The 15,548-nt window shown below is 44.9% G+C and overlaps 1 protein-coding gene across 4 annotated transcripts in view; it reads right to left on the reverse strand.

Moving 5' to 3' along the window:
• Nucleotides 1-15,548, reverse strand: part of CNTNAP1 (contactin associated protein 1) — a 354,100-nt gene that overhangs the window by 252,685 nt on the left and 85,867 nt on the right. The window contains exons 1-2 of one of the 4 annotated variants that reach the window (XM_056549088.1): nucleotides 9,325-9,422; nucleotides 1,480-1,569 (exon numbers count right to left, since the gene is read on the reverse strand). The exons of 2 other annotated variants lie outside the window; for them this stretch is intronic. The gene's annotated coding sequence lies outside the window, so the exon portion shown is untranslated. Of the gene's footprint in view, nucleotides 1-1,479; nucleotides 1,570-9,324; nucleotides 9,423-15,548 lie in introns of those variants that run through there. One more of the 4 variants, XM_056549085.1, reaches the window with a different exon arrangement.

Consider the following 15,548-nt stretch of genomic DNA (forward strand, 5'->3'; position numbering starts at 1 on the left):
AACTGAGGTTTTTGTTACAGATGGAGGGGCAATAGAGGGGGTGACCTCCTCCAAGGGTGTAATGTGGCAGGTGTTAGACCGGGTCCCTGTCAATGGATGAAAAGCTTTTATCATTTTAAATCCATTGCCATCCATTCTGTTTGTTATTCTGAAAATTACCTTTCAGTATTAGGCAGATTCTGCGCCAGATTGCAACGCTGCGCTGCGGCTTACATTGAAAAGGAGGGGGTGAGAGTTTAGGCCAAAGCATATGGGTTAAGTTGTAGATCGCAGGGGTCTGACCGCTGGAAACCCCTGCAATCTCCTGTAAGAGACCCCGGCTCTCCTAGGAGTGGCGTGTAACAACCCCAACACAAAGCGGGGACTGCGCACCCCCTCCATAAATCTCTACGGGATAGGCTATCTCCTGCACTTCCATAGAGATATATGCAGAGGGCGTGGCGCCCCCCCCCCCCTTTTGTGCGGGGGTCGCTACGCACCGCTTGTGGGAAGAGCTGAGGCCCCATATAGGAGATTGCGGTGGGTCCTAGTGGTCTGACCCTTCACGATAGGGGGGAGAGAATTATGGGATTAGAATGTAAAGGTTATGCTAAACAGTGATTACACCTCATATATCCCCGGAGTGTAGCCTGCGGGAGCAGAATGTGTTTTAGGGCACGGCTGAATGGTGACTGGGTTCAGGGGAGGCTGCAGGGGTTAATAATGATCCGATAGCAATGACCTGTGCCCCCCATCCCCCCCCCCCCCCCAGGACTGTTTACAGCCTGTAGGTCTATATGTGGATGGTGGGAGTGATTGACTAGTTTCTTCCACATTTGCGAGAGTCCATGCACAAGCCATGCCCCCTACTGTAAGCCCCCAATAGTTTCAGCAGAGATTTTCCTTTCGGTAAAATGCAAAAGCACCATTTTCAGTTGCAGAAAATTCGGTGCATTCCTAGAAAAAAAAACGGCAACTCCAAGCTGGTTCAGGATTCTTAGAAGAAGCTTAGCTTTACTCCTCTGACAAGGTCCCTCTTTAAGTTGAGTTGCTAATCTGCACGCCCCTCAACAAAGAGACTGTCCCCACACCTCCTCTCATTAGGGAGGCTAAACTAGAACTGCCTAAACTTCCTTTTCCTCAATAGAGGCACCAACCTAGAGAAGCTCCTCCCTTCTCCCTAAAAGTGTCCTAGCTATATCTTTGTGTGTGCCTTAGAAGTCCGCAAAGACTGGGCTGGAGACCACTGGTGTTTTGGATTTTCAGCAGAAGCGAGCATCATTTCTTTTAGAAGGTTGGATGTGTTAATCCACAGCCATGTCTGGTACATTGGTTACAACAGTAAAAAAAAAAAAATAATAATAATAATAATGTAGTAGATAGGTATAATAAGTAGAAAACAACACGAATATCAAAAATACATGTCAAAATAAATGATTTATCAGACGACACCTAACCACAGTCTCCAACAGGGATCCCAGTAGGACACTGCACACTTACCACATCCAATGAATCAACATTCCCCACATTCCAGGTATGAATGTCTTCTATCTTCCTTATTCACTCATCCACTCATGGAAAGTACATGTACTGTATAACAAAAAGGAAAAATACATGGGATTATATTTATTATCATCTAATAGGAATTGAACCGAAAGATGCAACAGCAGCAAACTTTGAGCTCACCGTGGATCCTGCCCGCCGCTTGGACCGTGCTATGGCAAGCACCAAACTGAGTAGGAAGAAGTGGGAATGTCCAGCGCTGGTCAAATGCAACAATCTCCATCTTTATTGTTTAAAAGCCAGCATACAGGAAAAAAGTGATGCGTTTCAAGTGCCAATCTGCACCCTGAATCATACATGATTAAGGGTGAAGATTGGCAATTGAAACGCGTCACTTTTTCCTGTATGCTGGCTTTTAAACAATAAAGTCGGAGATTGTTGCACTTTACTTGCGCTGGACATTCCCACTTCTTCCTACTCAATAGGAATTGAAGTATTAAAGCAATCAATGCCTTTCTAATAATTGATACAGGATCAGTCAGCATTGGGCATAAATAAGGCTCAAAGCAACAAACACACTCATAACCCACCTGTGTGACCGTATGCTTAGGCTAGGAAGACATTACTGATACACTGCCAAAGAAAATGCGCCAAAGGCAAAAGTGGATCCAGCTGGAAGGGGCAGAATAATGCCTTCCTTTATATATTCCCTTTCAGATGGATCTGCTTCTGCCTTTGACACATTTTCTGCTGCAGAAAATCTGTATCGTATCAGTAGAGGGCGGGTTGTCCGTGGCAGATTTGACTTCAGAGGGGTCAATTCACACAGCAGAATTTCCGCACCAATTCCGTTCCCACTTCCTCGGGTGGTTTCTGGCTTGTGCGGATTTTGTGCGGAATTGGTGCGGAAATTCCGCATGCGGAAATTCAGAAGTGTGAATGGGAATGCAGAATCCCATAGAAGTCTATTGGGCTTTCATTTGAGGCGGAATTCCGCAAGTGGAAATTCTGCCATGTGAATAAACCCTAAGGGTACGATCACACAATCGGACCTACAGCGTATTTTACCCTGCAGCTCCGCCGCTGAAGGACCCCTGCATGGTGGCTTTATTTGTGCCTGCCTAGAGCGGCAATACGCCACTGCAAGCAGACACCCTGCGATGTGCGAGTCTCCACGTGCATGCGCAGTATACGCACACATTGCGGCAGCTCTCGGCCTAGCTCATGGAGCAGGGGGAGTGGCTAAGATGTGTGCGAGTACACCGCGCATTCGCGGCAACTCGCACATAGCAGTGTGTCTGCTTGTATCTGCGTATTGCCGCTCCGAGCAGGCACATGTAAAGCCACCATGCAGCGGTCGTTCAGCGGTGGATCTGCAGCTTAAAATACACTGTGGGTCTGCTCATGTGAGCATACCTTTAGGGTCCATTCACACGGGCGGATTACCTGCAGAATTTCCGCAGCGTATTTGCTGCGGAAAATCCTCTGTGGATTTTGCTATCATTGACTTTAATGAGTCTGAAGGAAAATCTGCAAATCTAACTACTGCGGATTTTCTGCTGACCCATTGAGGTCAATGGTAGCAAAATCCACTCTGGATTTTCCGCAGCAAATACACTGCGGAAAATCCACAGGTAATCCGCCCTGAGTTTCCAGTAGCAGATTTTCTGCAGCAGATTACATTGATTTCAAAACCCGTCTGGTGCATGGGGCTTTTACTCTGTACAGGTGTATACACACACACCGGATCCTTTGTGGATTTAAAGGAGGAGATCTCCTGTGAAAATTTACTTCCACAGGATAGGAGATAAGTAGCTGATTGTGGGTCCAACCACTGAGCCCCCCCGTGATCACCGGGATGAGATCCAGCACTCAGTGAGGAGCGCATGCTGCAGCCAGCACACACTTGGACACACTCACTATGGAAGCATTGAAAAGACCCGAGAACAGCACTTAGACATTATCGGCAGTCCCATAGAAACTAATGGAGCGCATGCCGTCTACCAGTAGAAAACACGCGCTCCTCACTCCTCAGAACCATTGCTTCTAAAGAATACCACTGTACAAATGGCAATCTACGGAGCCTGTAAAGCAGCACAGATGATGTATAGCCTTTCAGTGCTGCCATGTGCACAAGACCAAAGTCTTAATTGGGGTTGGTCTAGATTTTGTTTTAAATGGCTGCCTTTTTCCAAAGTCAGCACTACACGTGTCCATAGGTTGCGCCTGGTATTGCAGCTCAGCCCTATTCACTCCAATAAAGCTGAGCTGCAATTTAGCACACATCCTGTGGACAGGTGTGGCACTGGTGTAGCATATTTTAAAGCACAACCTGGGACTAACACCTAGGTAAAGTGCAAATTGTAATCAATTTTATAAAAATGAAGCAAATAACACACTTTAACCATGTTCACACAATATTTATGGCTGTTATTTTCAGCCGTAAGACAAAAAAAAATTTACTTTTTGCATAATAATCAGACTTAGCTACAATTAATGACATTTCAGTTAATTTTACAGTCTATGAATTCCAACTACGGATGAGTGAATCGAATCTGACGAAACCAAATTCATTACGAATTTCAGGAGAAATTTGCTTTGCAACGAATCCAAATATTGCTACGATTCCACCTCATGAATCGCTTCATTAAACTCCATTTAGTCCGGTCCAGGCTCCAGGGCATCTAAGATGGCGGCTCCACATCCTGGGAAGGCGGGATGACCCTGAATCACATGCAGCATGCAACCTATCAGCAGCCCGCCACCACTGTGATGTCACAACCCTATATAATCGGCAGCCATCTTGCCGCCAGTCACTTCAGCATTTTATTGCAGAGAGAGAGGGACAGAGAGCAGTTTGTTGCACAGAAAAGTATTTTTATAGCAGCGATTCACCTCAAGCCCAAATCCAGCCTAGAAGCACTGAAGGGAGAGAGAATGAGAGAGAAAAAGTGCAATTTTGGGTATACTACACAGCGACTGTGTGCTGCAGCACTGGTGTGTACAACAACTGAAAACCTAATAGTAGCCAGCCAGTTAGGGTGAGCAGAGCACTAAAAGCCATAATCATCTGCTATTATTGCCTAATACAGGTTGAGTAGCGGAGCGTATGTCCTCTATTAAGTGTAACCTGTGCGTACATAGGTGGTGTATAGGGTTGCCACCTTTCCCTCAGAAAAATACCGGCCATGGGTGTGGCTATGTGGGGGTGGAGCTACAAAAGGGGAGGGGCCAGATTGCACAGGGGCTGAGGGATCAGGGGATTAAGAAATGGCATGGGGGATGGGAGGGGGGTTTAAGAAATGGCATGGGGGATGGGAGGGGGGTTTAAGAAATGTCATGGGGGATGGGATGGATACAATATATATGTGGGGGGAACTTTCCTATATCGCACAAAAAAAAATTACATTTAGAGAACACCTACCAAAACCCTATTTATGCCAGCGGCGGCGGCGGTGGTAGTGGTGGTGCGCGACAGCAACGCTGGCTCTCTCTGATGACGAGTGACGTCCCCCTGCGCAACGTCAGATAAAGAGGCTAATCAGACAGTATCACACATGACAGATATAGATACACAGGATCAGCAGACAGTATCACACATGACAGGATTAGATAGACAGGCTCAGCTCACAGTATCACACATGACAGGATTAGATACACAGGCTCAGCAGACAGTATCACACATGACAGATATAGATACACAGGCTCAGCAGATAGTATCCCACATGACAGATGTGGATATACAGGCTCAGCAGACAGTATCACACATGACAGGATTAGATACACAGGCTCAGCTCACAGTATCACACATGACAGATTTGGATATACAGGCTCAGCTCACAGTATCACACATGACAGGATTAGATACACAGGCTCAGCAGACAGTATCGCACATGACAGGATTAGATACAGAGCGCAGCAGATAGTTTCACACATTAAAACATTAAATCAGTGTTTCCCAACCAGGGTGCCTCCAGCTATTGCAAAACTACAACTCCCAGCATGCCCGGACAGCCAAAGGCTGTCTGGGCATGCTGGGAGTAATAGTTTTGCAACAGCTGGAGGCACCCTGGTTGGGAAACACTGCATTAAATACACAATTTTGCAGAGAGGTCTCACCAGTCTCTTGTCTTCACTTTCTCCTTTCCCCGGGCGGCTCCAGGTTAAGGAATGTCCGGGGTGGAGGAGGAATGGGGTGGGCAATTATTTATCCCATGGGGCCACATGAGAAACTAAAAATATTGTGGAGGGCCGGGTAGTTGTCCCCCAGATTAGGCAGCATAGTTGTCCCCCAGATTAGGAGCATAGTTGTCCCCCAGATTAGGAGCATAGTTGTCCCCCAGATTAGGAGCACAGTTGTCCCCCAGATTAGGAGCACAGCTGTCCCCCATATTAGGAGCACAGCTGTCCCCCAGATTAGGAGCATAGCTGTCCCCCAGATTAGGAGCATAGTTGTCCCCCAGATTAGGAGCACAGTTGTCCCCCAGATTAGGAGCACAGTTGTCCCCCAGATTAGGAGCATAGCTGTCCCCCAGATTAGGAGCATAGCTGTCCCCCAGATTAGGAGCATAGCTGTCCCCCAGATTAGGAGCATAGCTGTCCCCCAGATTAGGAGCACAGTTGTCCCCCAGATTAGGAGCACAGTTGTCCCCCAGATTAGGAGCACAGTTGTCCCCCAGATTAGGAGCATAGCTGTCCCCCAGATTAGGAGCACAGCTGTCCCCCAGATTAGGAGCACAGCTGTCCCCCAGATTAGGAGCATAGCTGTCCCCCAGATTAGGAGCATAGCTGTCCCCCAGATTAGGAGCACAGCTGTCCCCCAGATTAGGAGCACAGTTGTCCCCCATATTAGGAGCACAGTTGTCCCCCAGATTAGGAGCACAGTTGTCCCCCAGATTAGGAGCATAGCTGTCCCCCAGATTAGGAGCACAGTTGTCCCCCAGATTAGGAGCATAGCTGTCCCCCAGATTAGGAGCATAGCTGTCCCCCAGATTAGGAGCATAGCTGTCCCCCAGATTAGGCAGCATAGCTGTCCCCCAGATTAGGCAGCATAGTTGTCCCCCAGATTAGGCAGCATAGTTGTCCCCCAGATTAGGAGCATAGTTGTCCCCCAGATTAGGAGCATAGCTGTCCCCCAGATTAGGAGCATAGCTGTCCCCCAGATTAGGCAGCATAGCTGTCCCCCAGATTAGGCAGCATAGCTGTCCCCCAGATTAGGCAGCATAGTTGTCCCCCAGATTAGGCAGCATAGTTGTCCCACAGATTAGGAGCATAGTTGTCCCCCAGATTAGGCAGCATAGCTGTCCCCCAGATTAGGCAGCATAGTTGTCCCCCAGATTAGGCAGCATAGTTGTCCCACAGATTAGGAGCATAGTTGTCCCCCAGATTAGGCAGCATAGTTGTCCCCCAGATTAGGCAGCATAGTTGTCCCCCAGATTAGGCAGCATAGTTGTCCCCCAGATTAGGCAGTTTACCCCCCCCCCCCCTACACACACACACACATATATATATACACAGACACATAGAGACACAGACACTCACCCGCCCTGCGCTGCAGAGGGAGACAGGATACACGGCCTCTTCTCCTCTCCCCTCCCTGCTCTGCCTACGGAGGGTTGTAAGACTGCACGGGGCAGAGGGAAGGAGGGGGAGGGGGAGAGAGGAGACAGGAGGTGCAGCCCCCTCCCCAGCACTGTACAATCTCTCCCTGTCACAGGCTGGTGGTGTCAGACCTGGGCACTGTACGGCCGTTCATGAAAGCAGTGCTCTTCTGGGGATGCTGCTCCGTCCGCCCCTGTCAGTGAATTGCATGGCCGGTATTTTTCATCCAAACTTACCGGCACAGCCCGGAATGTAGATGAAAATACCGGCTGTGCCGGTAAAATACCGGCAGGGTGGCAACCCTAGTGGTGTACGATTTTGTTCCTGTTAAAGTCTTAAGGGCCTAGTTACTGTGAAAGGCCAGCCAAAAGTACCCACCTGCTGGTGTTGTAGACAAATACTGTTTTAAGTGTAGTGGAGCGTATTGTCCTCCCCTCATAAGTGCATACCCCATACGTACGGTGGTAGCATGAGGAGACCATATAGTGGCTGAATGACACAGCCTGTTGGTGGCGGAAGCATGAGGAGACCATATAGTGGCTGAATGACACAGCCTGGAGTTGGCGGCAGCAAGAGGAGACCATATAGTGGCTGAATGACACAGCCTGGAGGTGGCGGAAGCATGAGGAGACCACATAATGGCTGAATCACATACCCTGTAGTTGGCAGCAGCAAGAGGACACCATATAGTGGTTGAATGACACAGCCATACATATGGGTACATATATTTTGTCCTAAAAATATAGGTCTCCTCATGCTACCGCCACCTCTAGGCTGTGTCATTTAGCCACTATATGGTCTCCTCTTGCTGCCACCAACTCCAGGCTGTGCCATTCAGCCACTTTATGGTCTACTCATGCTTCTGCCACCTCCAGGCTGTGTCATTCAGCCGCTATATGGTCTCCTCTTGCTGACACCAAATCCAGGCTGTGTTATTCAGCCACTATATGGTCTCCTCATGCTTCCGCCACCTCCAGGCTGTGTCATTAAGCCACTATATGGACTCCTCTTGCTGCCGCCAACTCCAGGCTGTTGCATTCAGCCACTATATGTCTCCTCTTGCTGCTGCCAACTCCAGGTGGTGTCATTCTGCCAGATTATGGTCTCCTTATGCTGCTGCCACTTCCAGGCTTTGTCACTGTGCCGCCATGTGGTCTTCTCATTCTGCTGGCACATTAAATAAAACTTTTTAGGTTCATCTATTTGAAATCTTCAATTTAAATGTTAAAAAATATCTTTAATCTTTTCAATTTTGAGACCCTATGGTCTCGTCAGGCTGTTGCCACCTCCAAACTGGGTCATTTATCCATTATATGGTCTCTTCATGCTGCCGCCACCTCCACGCTGTGTCATTCAGCCACTATATGGCATATATGGTCTCCTCATACTGATGCCACCTCCAGGCTCTGTCATTGTGCCACTCTGCAACAGTGATTCTAATAGTGATGCCAGTAATCTGCATGTCATACTGAATAACAGTATTATGTCACTAACACAGCACACTCACTATGCTTGTTATGGAAAGGTAAAGTGTTCTGAGGCTCTCTGTAGCCCAGCAATAGCAGTTTTTAACAGCGATTCACCGCAATTAAATTCCGACCGAACCATTTTTTGGGGAAAATTAGCCGAATCAAATTTATCAAAAATTTGCTCATCTCTAATTACAACCATAACATTTTTAGGGTAGAGTCACACATGCTGTATTTTGATGCATATTTTCTGCTGCATATTTTCCTACCCATTGAGGTCAATGGGTAACAAAATCCGCTGCATGTTTTGCTACCTATTGACTTCAATGGATTTTTACCCTCAGGGCTCGTTCAAAAAAGCGGATATTTGTGCAGATTTTCCACAGCTAAATTTGCTGCTTTTTACTTTCTGCTGCTTATTTTCAGCTGCTTATGTGGTGTCGGACGGGGTAATGTGTAATTAACCTTATTTTGATGCCAGGGCTTGGTTGACCTATACACCACCCGAGGTAGGTCAGCAAATAATCACATAACGCAAGGTTACGGTTAACTGGTTTGCTTTACTGAGGTTGGAAAGATGGTACAATCTGTTACAGGTCATATTAGCATGAAGGAGTTGCAGGGTGAACTTTGGGAAGCTTATCGGCTTGCTGGGACTTATAGTTGATTGTGCTGTATATAATTGACATGACTGGTATGCAGCCCACACTATACTTTAGGGACTTGGACTTGACTAACTTGACTGAAGAAATCCCCGAGACTGTAGGCTTACCGCAAGGCTTTGACTTTCACCGGGGTAGCGGGGTTAACTTATAGTAGATGCGTGGTTGCTGGACTAGGCCTCAGGCCTCCTTCAGGATCACCTCACAGACCGACTTCACTCCTCACCAAACTGTACCACAGCACAGAACTGAACTCTGAACTCTGGCTACAGTATATAAGGGGACAATTTAGAGCTTTCCCATTGGCCGGATAAGTCACATGTTCACCACTGCATACTCCCCTTAACAACAAGGCCCATAGCAACCAATGAGATCACTTCTTTCATTTTTCAGTGGCCTTTTCGAAAATGAAAGAAGCGATCTGATTGGTTGCTATGGGCAACTCAGCAACATTTCCTCTGGACTGGTTTTGATAAATCTCCTCCAAGATCTTTAGCAACAAGAGATTTAAGGCAACAAGTGCATAGATAATGCAAATACATTAACCCTTATGTAACAGTACATTATATAGAGCATTATAAAGAGTTCTAAGGAGAGGGGACCCGTGACGGACATTGAACAGCATCTGCCACACAGGATGGGCAGGAGGACAGAAGAACACGTGATTCTGTGATGTCCCGCTTTCCCCGAACAGCCCTCATATGTCCCGCATTTAACTGTAAATGCCTCTTATGAGGCATTCACAGTTAAATGTGCCGCTTGGTAAAGAGTTAGACAGGGTGAAGAGTCATTGGCTCCTCACCCTGTCAATCCCTCGTGTCCGTGGCTACAGTAAGTCAGCCGACACAAGAGGCAGGACCATTCCTCTGCGCTCTGGTGCACGTGTGACGTCATCAGACGCCGGAGTGCAGAAGAAAGTATGTATGTGGTGGCGGGTGGGTGTTAGCCAGGGCGGGCATGCACCCACATCTCCAGAAAAAAAATTTAGAAAAGTGTTTTCTAGATAGTGTGCCTCCAGCTGTTGCAAACCTACAACTCCCAGCATGCCTGAACAGCCGCAATCTAATGCGGGGAACTGCCGCCTATCTAATGGGGGGGGAAGACTGCCGTCTATCTAATGGTGGGGGGGGGGACTGCCGCCTATCTAATAGGGGGGGGGGGCTGCTGCCTACCTAATGTGGGGGAACTGCTGCCTACCTAATGTGGGGGAACTGCCGCCTACCTAATGGAGGGGAATTGCTGCATATATAATGGGGGGGACTAAATTAGTTCAGCGTTCAGGTGCTCCAGTGGGCTGGAAAAGGTGGATACAGTCCTAGGAGAGGACACACACTGTGTGAACATGGCCTTACTCTCTCTTTCTTATTCCTTACTCCCCTTCATCAATGCTGTATGCTGCAAAAATTACTTGTGACGATAGAAAACTTGGGCAAAAAGACCAAACTTTTTAGCTGTACCCCTATTGTGCAAACCTGTCACACACATTGCAAAAAATATAGGGGGAGATTTATCAAAAACCTGTGCAGAGGAACAGTGGCGTAGTTGCCCATAGAAACCAGATTGTTTCTTTCATTTTTAAAGAGGCCTGGAAAAAATGAAAGACACAATCTGATTGGTTGCCATGGGCAACTGCACCACTCTTCCTCTAGACAGGTTTTGTCAATCTCCCCCATAAAGATGATGCAGATCACCGGCCCCATTATTTCTAGCATTCAGACTAGGTCCACGCTGCCTTACGATCTCTTGTTGAATGTATCCCGCCGAAAATGTGATGTCCACATCTACTGTTTTGATTAAATGCAACGGTTTCAATTAAAAGCAGTCACTGTTCAGACCATATGCGCCATTTTCACAGCTTATTTACCTCACTGCCCCCTTGGGCAACTACTCCTCGTTGCTGTTTGCCCAAGTTTTTATGCATCTGCGATGCATAAAAACTTGGGCAAACAGCAACGAGGAGTAGTTGCCCATGGCGACCAATATAATCACTGCTTTCACTTTCCTAAGTGCTTCTGGTTGCTATAGACAACTGCTCCACTTTCCCAATGGATACACGCCCCATTATGTATAAAAGAATACATGTCGCATATACAGATCAATGCGTTATATATCAACCCAGTAACAGTGAAATCCTCTCATAACTCACACTCCATGCTGTCCTTTCCATCCTTATGGCAGTATAACACTATGTCAGGGGCAGCGCCAACTAATCAGAACTGTGGTGGATTATGGTAGATGTAGTTCTGTTCGCAACAAAATGCATTGGTATTAAACCATCTGAAACTACAACTCCCAGAGTTCCACAATGACTGCTGGAAATCTCCTCAGGACTCTCCACTTAGGTGTCATTAACCAAGTCCATTTTGTGGTTACCATATTAAAGGGGTACTCCAGTGAAAAACTTTTTTTTTTCATATCATCTGGCTCCAGAAAGGTAAACAGGTTTGTAAATTGCTTCTATTAAAAAATATTACTCCTACCAGTAGTTATCAGCTGCCGAAGTTGAATTGTTCTTTTCTGTCTGACCACAGTGCTCTCTGCTGACACCTCTGTCCATGACAGGAACTGTCCAGAGCAGGAGAGGTTTGCTATGGGGATTTGCTGCTACTCTGGACAGTTCCTCATACAGACAGAAGTGTCAGCAGAGAGCACTGTTGTCAGACAGAAAAGAACAACTCAACTTCAGCAGCTGATAAATACTGGAAGGATTAAGATTTTTTTAATAGAAGTAATTTACAAATCTGTTTATTCATTGTTTTTCATTTGAATACCCCTTTAAGGCCTTGGTCCGGTATTTTCAACCAAACCTGGGAGTGGAACCGCATTAGAGAAAATACTACACTGCTCAAAAATATAAAGGGAACACCAAGATAACACGTCCTAGATCTGAATGAATGAACTAATCGTATGAAATACTTTCATCTTTACATAGTTGAATGCGCTGACAACAAAATCACACAAAAATTATCAATGGAAATCTAATTTATCAACCCATGGAGGTCTGGATATGGAGTCACACTCAACATCACAGTGGAAAACCGCACTACAGGCTGATCCAACTTTATGTAATGTCCTTAAAACAAGTCACAATGAGGCTCAGTAGTGTGTGTGGCCTCCACGTGCCCGTATGACCTCCCTACAACGCCTGGGCATGCTCCTGATGAGGTGGGGGATGGTCTCCTGAGGGATGTCCTCCCAGACCTGGACTAAAGCATCCGCCAACTCCTGGACAGTCTGTGGGGCAACATGACATTAGTGGATGGAGCGAGACATGATGTCCCAGATGTGCTCAATCGGATTCAGGGGAACGGGCGGCCAGTCCATAGGATCAATGCCTTCCTCTTGTAGAAAGTGCTGAAACACTCCAGCCACATGAGGTCTAGCATTGTCTTACATTAGGAGGAACCCAACCGCACCAGCATATGGTCTCACAAGGGGTCTGAGGATCTTATCTCGGTACCTAATGGCAGTCAGGCTACCTCTGGCAAGCACATGGAGGGCAGTGCGACCCCACAACATTACTGACCCATCGCCAAACCATGCTGGAGGATTGTGCAGGCAGCAAAACGTTCTCCATGGCGTCTCCAGACTCTGTCATGTCTGTCACATGTGCTCAGTGTGAACCTGCTTTCATCTGTGAAGAGCACAGGGCGCCAGTGGTGAATTTGCCAATCTTGGTGTTCTCTGGCAAATGCCAAACGTTCTGCACGGTGTTGGGCTGTAAGCACAACCCCCACCTGTGGACATCGGGCCATCATACCACCCTCATGGAGTCTGTTTCTGACCATTTGAGTAGACACATGTAGCCTGCTGGAGGTCATTTTACAGGGCTCTGGCAGTGCTCCTCCTTGCACAAAGGCAGAGGTAGCGGTTGTGCTGCTGGGTTGTTGCCCTCCTACGGCCTCCTCCACATCTCCTGATGTACTGGCCTGTCTCCTGGTAGCGCCTCCATGCTCTGGACACTACGCTGACAGACACAGCAAACCTTCTTGCCACAGCTCGCATTGATGTGCCATCCTGGATGAGCTGCACTACCTTATCCATTCGTGTGGGTTGTAGACTCTGTCTCATGCTACCGCTAAGGAGTGAAAGCACCGCCAGCATTCAAAAGTGACCAAAACATCAGCCAGGAAGCATAGGAACTGAGAAGTGGTCTGTGGTCACCACCTGCAGAACCACTCCTTTATTAGGGGGGTGTCTTGCTAATTGCCTATAATTTCCACCTGTTGTCTGTTCCATTTGCACAACAGCATGTGAAATTGATTGTCAATCAGTGTTGCTTCCTGAGTGGACAGTGGGATTGACTTGGAGTTACATTGTGTTGCTTAAAGGGGTACTCCAGTGGAAAACTTTTTTTTTTTTTTTTTATCAACTGGTGCCAGAAAGTTAAACAGGTTTGTAAATTAATAAATATAAAATAGCAAAACAATCCTCTAATATATAAATTCTATGAATGCACAAGATATGACCAGTAAATCAGTAGATAATTTATTACTAACAATAAAATGACATAACATAGGTGTTCGGACAGGGTCCTCGCCGGAAACACACATAAGAATTGTAAACATTATATAAATTATATTCTCTCCAAAGGAAACAGCAGCAATCGCCAGGTCCAGTGTAGTAGCAAACTGATGTTTATTGCATCAATAACAGCAACGTTTCGGCTAAAAGTGAGCCTTTCTCAAGCATAGTGCAAATGGCAATGAGTCAAACTTATATATGTAGTGAAGGAACATGATTGGTGACAATACAGGTGCATTACATTAATCATTAGACATTGTGTCCACCCTCAACCCATGATTGGGTAGATGGGCGGTCATGTGATATCAAATCTGTCAAAATGTGAAATAACAGACTTAAACTCTATAAATATTAATATTATTACTTCCCCACATGGAGCGACGGAGTCCGCAGGGATCAGCAATTCTTCTCCGACCCTCCGATTGTTGATTGTTGTGACCATTCCCGTGCATCTGAACCGCCGTCTCTTCGCTCCTCCGTTTGTAAACAAAGGAGCTGCGGCTGCGCGGATCCCACATAGATCTCCGCCCAGCCTTCATTCCATAGTGTCGTCAGTGATCAATCTGCGCATGCGCGGGTGCTCCGTGCATCGATTCTGGCCGTCCTGCAGTGAGTGCACAGAGACCGCTGTCAATAAATGCAGCAGCTCTGTGTACTATATTCACCAGGATCATGGCCAATAGGAATGCTTATAGGACCGACTGACTAAAATGTATAGTGGGGTCAATATGTTAGAAAAAAGAGGGGGTTGTGTGTATTCTTTGGCAGAATTGCATAAAGTTCCGTGCGTCTTCTCGCTCCATGTGGGTTAGGTGTGAACAAGGTGTCTAAAAATGATACAAAAATACAAAAAGTTACAAAAAGTTAAAATGTAGTAAAACCAATGCCTCCCATCGTTTATCATTACAAAGAAAGTATTCACGTATTCCTATACAGAGAAGAATAAAGGAGAAAAGAACAAGAGAAAAAGTGAGAAAAAAAAATGTAAAGAAAAAGCAAAAAAACAAAAATAAAGAAAAATATAAAGATAAATAAAAATAAACTAAAAAAACAAAAAAACACAAAAAAATCAATAAACATGAAAATGAACATAAAAATACTAAAAATAAAAATAAAAAATAAAAATAAATATAACGATAAAAATAAAAAATGAAAAATAATAAATAAAAAATAAAAAATAAACAATAAAAAATAAAAAATGAAAATAAAAAATAAAAATAAAAAATATAAAATATAAAAAATGTGAAAAAATGATAATAAAAATTGTAAAATAAATAATGAAAAAAGATTAATAAAAAAAATATAATAAAAAATTATAAAAAAATTATAAATGATAAATAATAATAAAAAAATTAAAAAATAATAAAATTAAATAAAAAATTTAAAAAAACAAAATAATAAAAATGAAATAAAAAATAAATAAAAAATAAGTAAAAAATAAATAATTAAAAATGAAAAATAACAAATAAAAAATAAAAAATAGAAAATAGAAAACGAATCAAAAATAAAAAATGGATAAAGAATAAATAAAAAATGAAAAATGAAAAAAATAAAATAAAATATAAAAAAAAAAATAAATAAAAAAAATAAAAGTAAAAATAAAAGTAAATAAAAATAAATATAAAAATGAAAATGAAAAATAAATACAAAATAGATAATAAATAAATAAAGAAAACAGATGGAAGTCACCCATGAATCCACTTCACATAAAGGGTTTCAAATTAAAATCTACATTAAGTCCCTGTGGATGCAAAGTGTTTAATCTATGGATCCATTTAAGTTCTTTTTGTTTCAGGATCCTCTCCCTGTC

The sequence above is a fragment of the Hyla sarda genome, chromosome 12 (genome assembly GCF_029499605.1).
Source record: "Hyla sarda isolate aHylSar1 chromosome 12, aHylSar1.hap1, whole genome shotgun sequence".
Lineage (NCBI taxonomy): Eukaryota > Metazoa > Chordata > Amphibia > Anura > Hylidae > Hyla > Hyla sarda.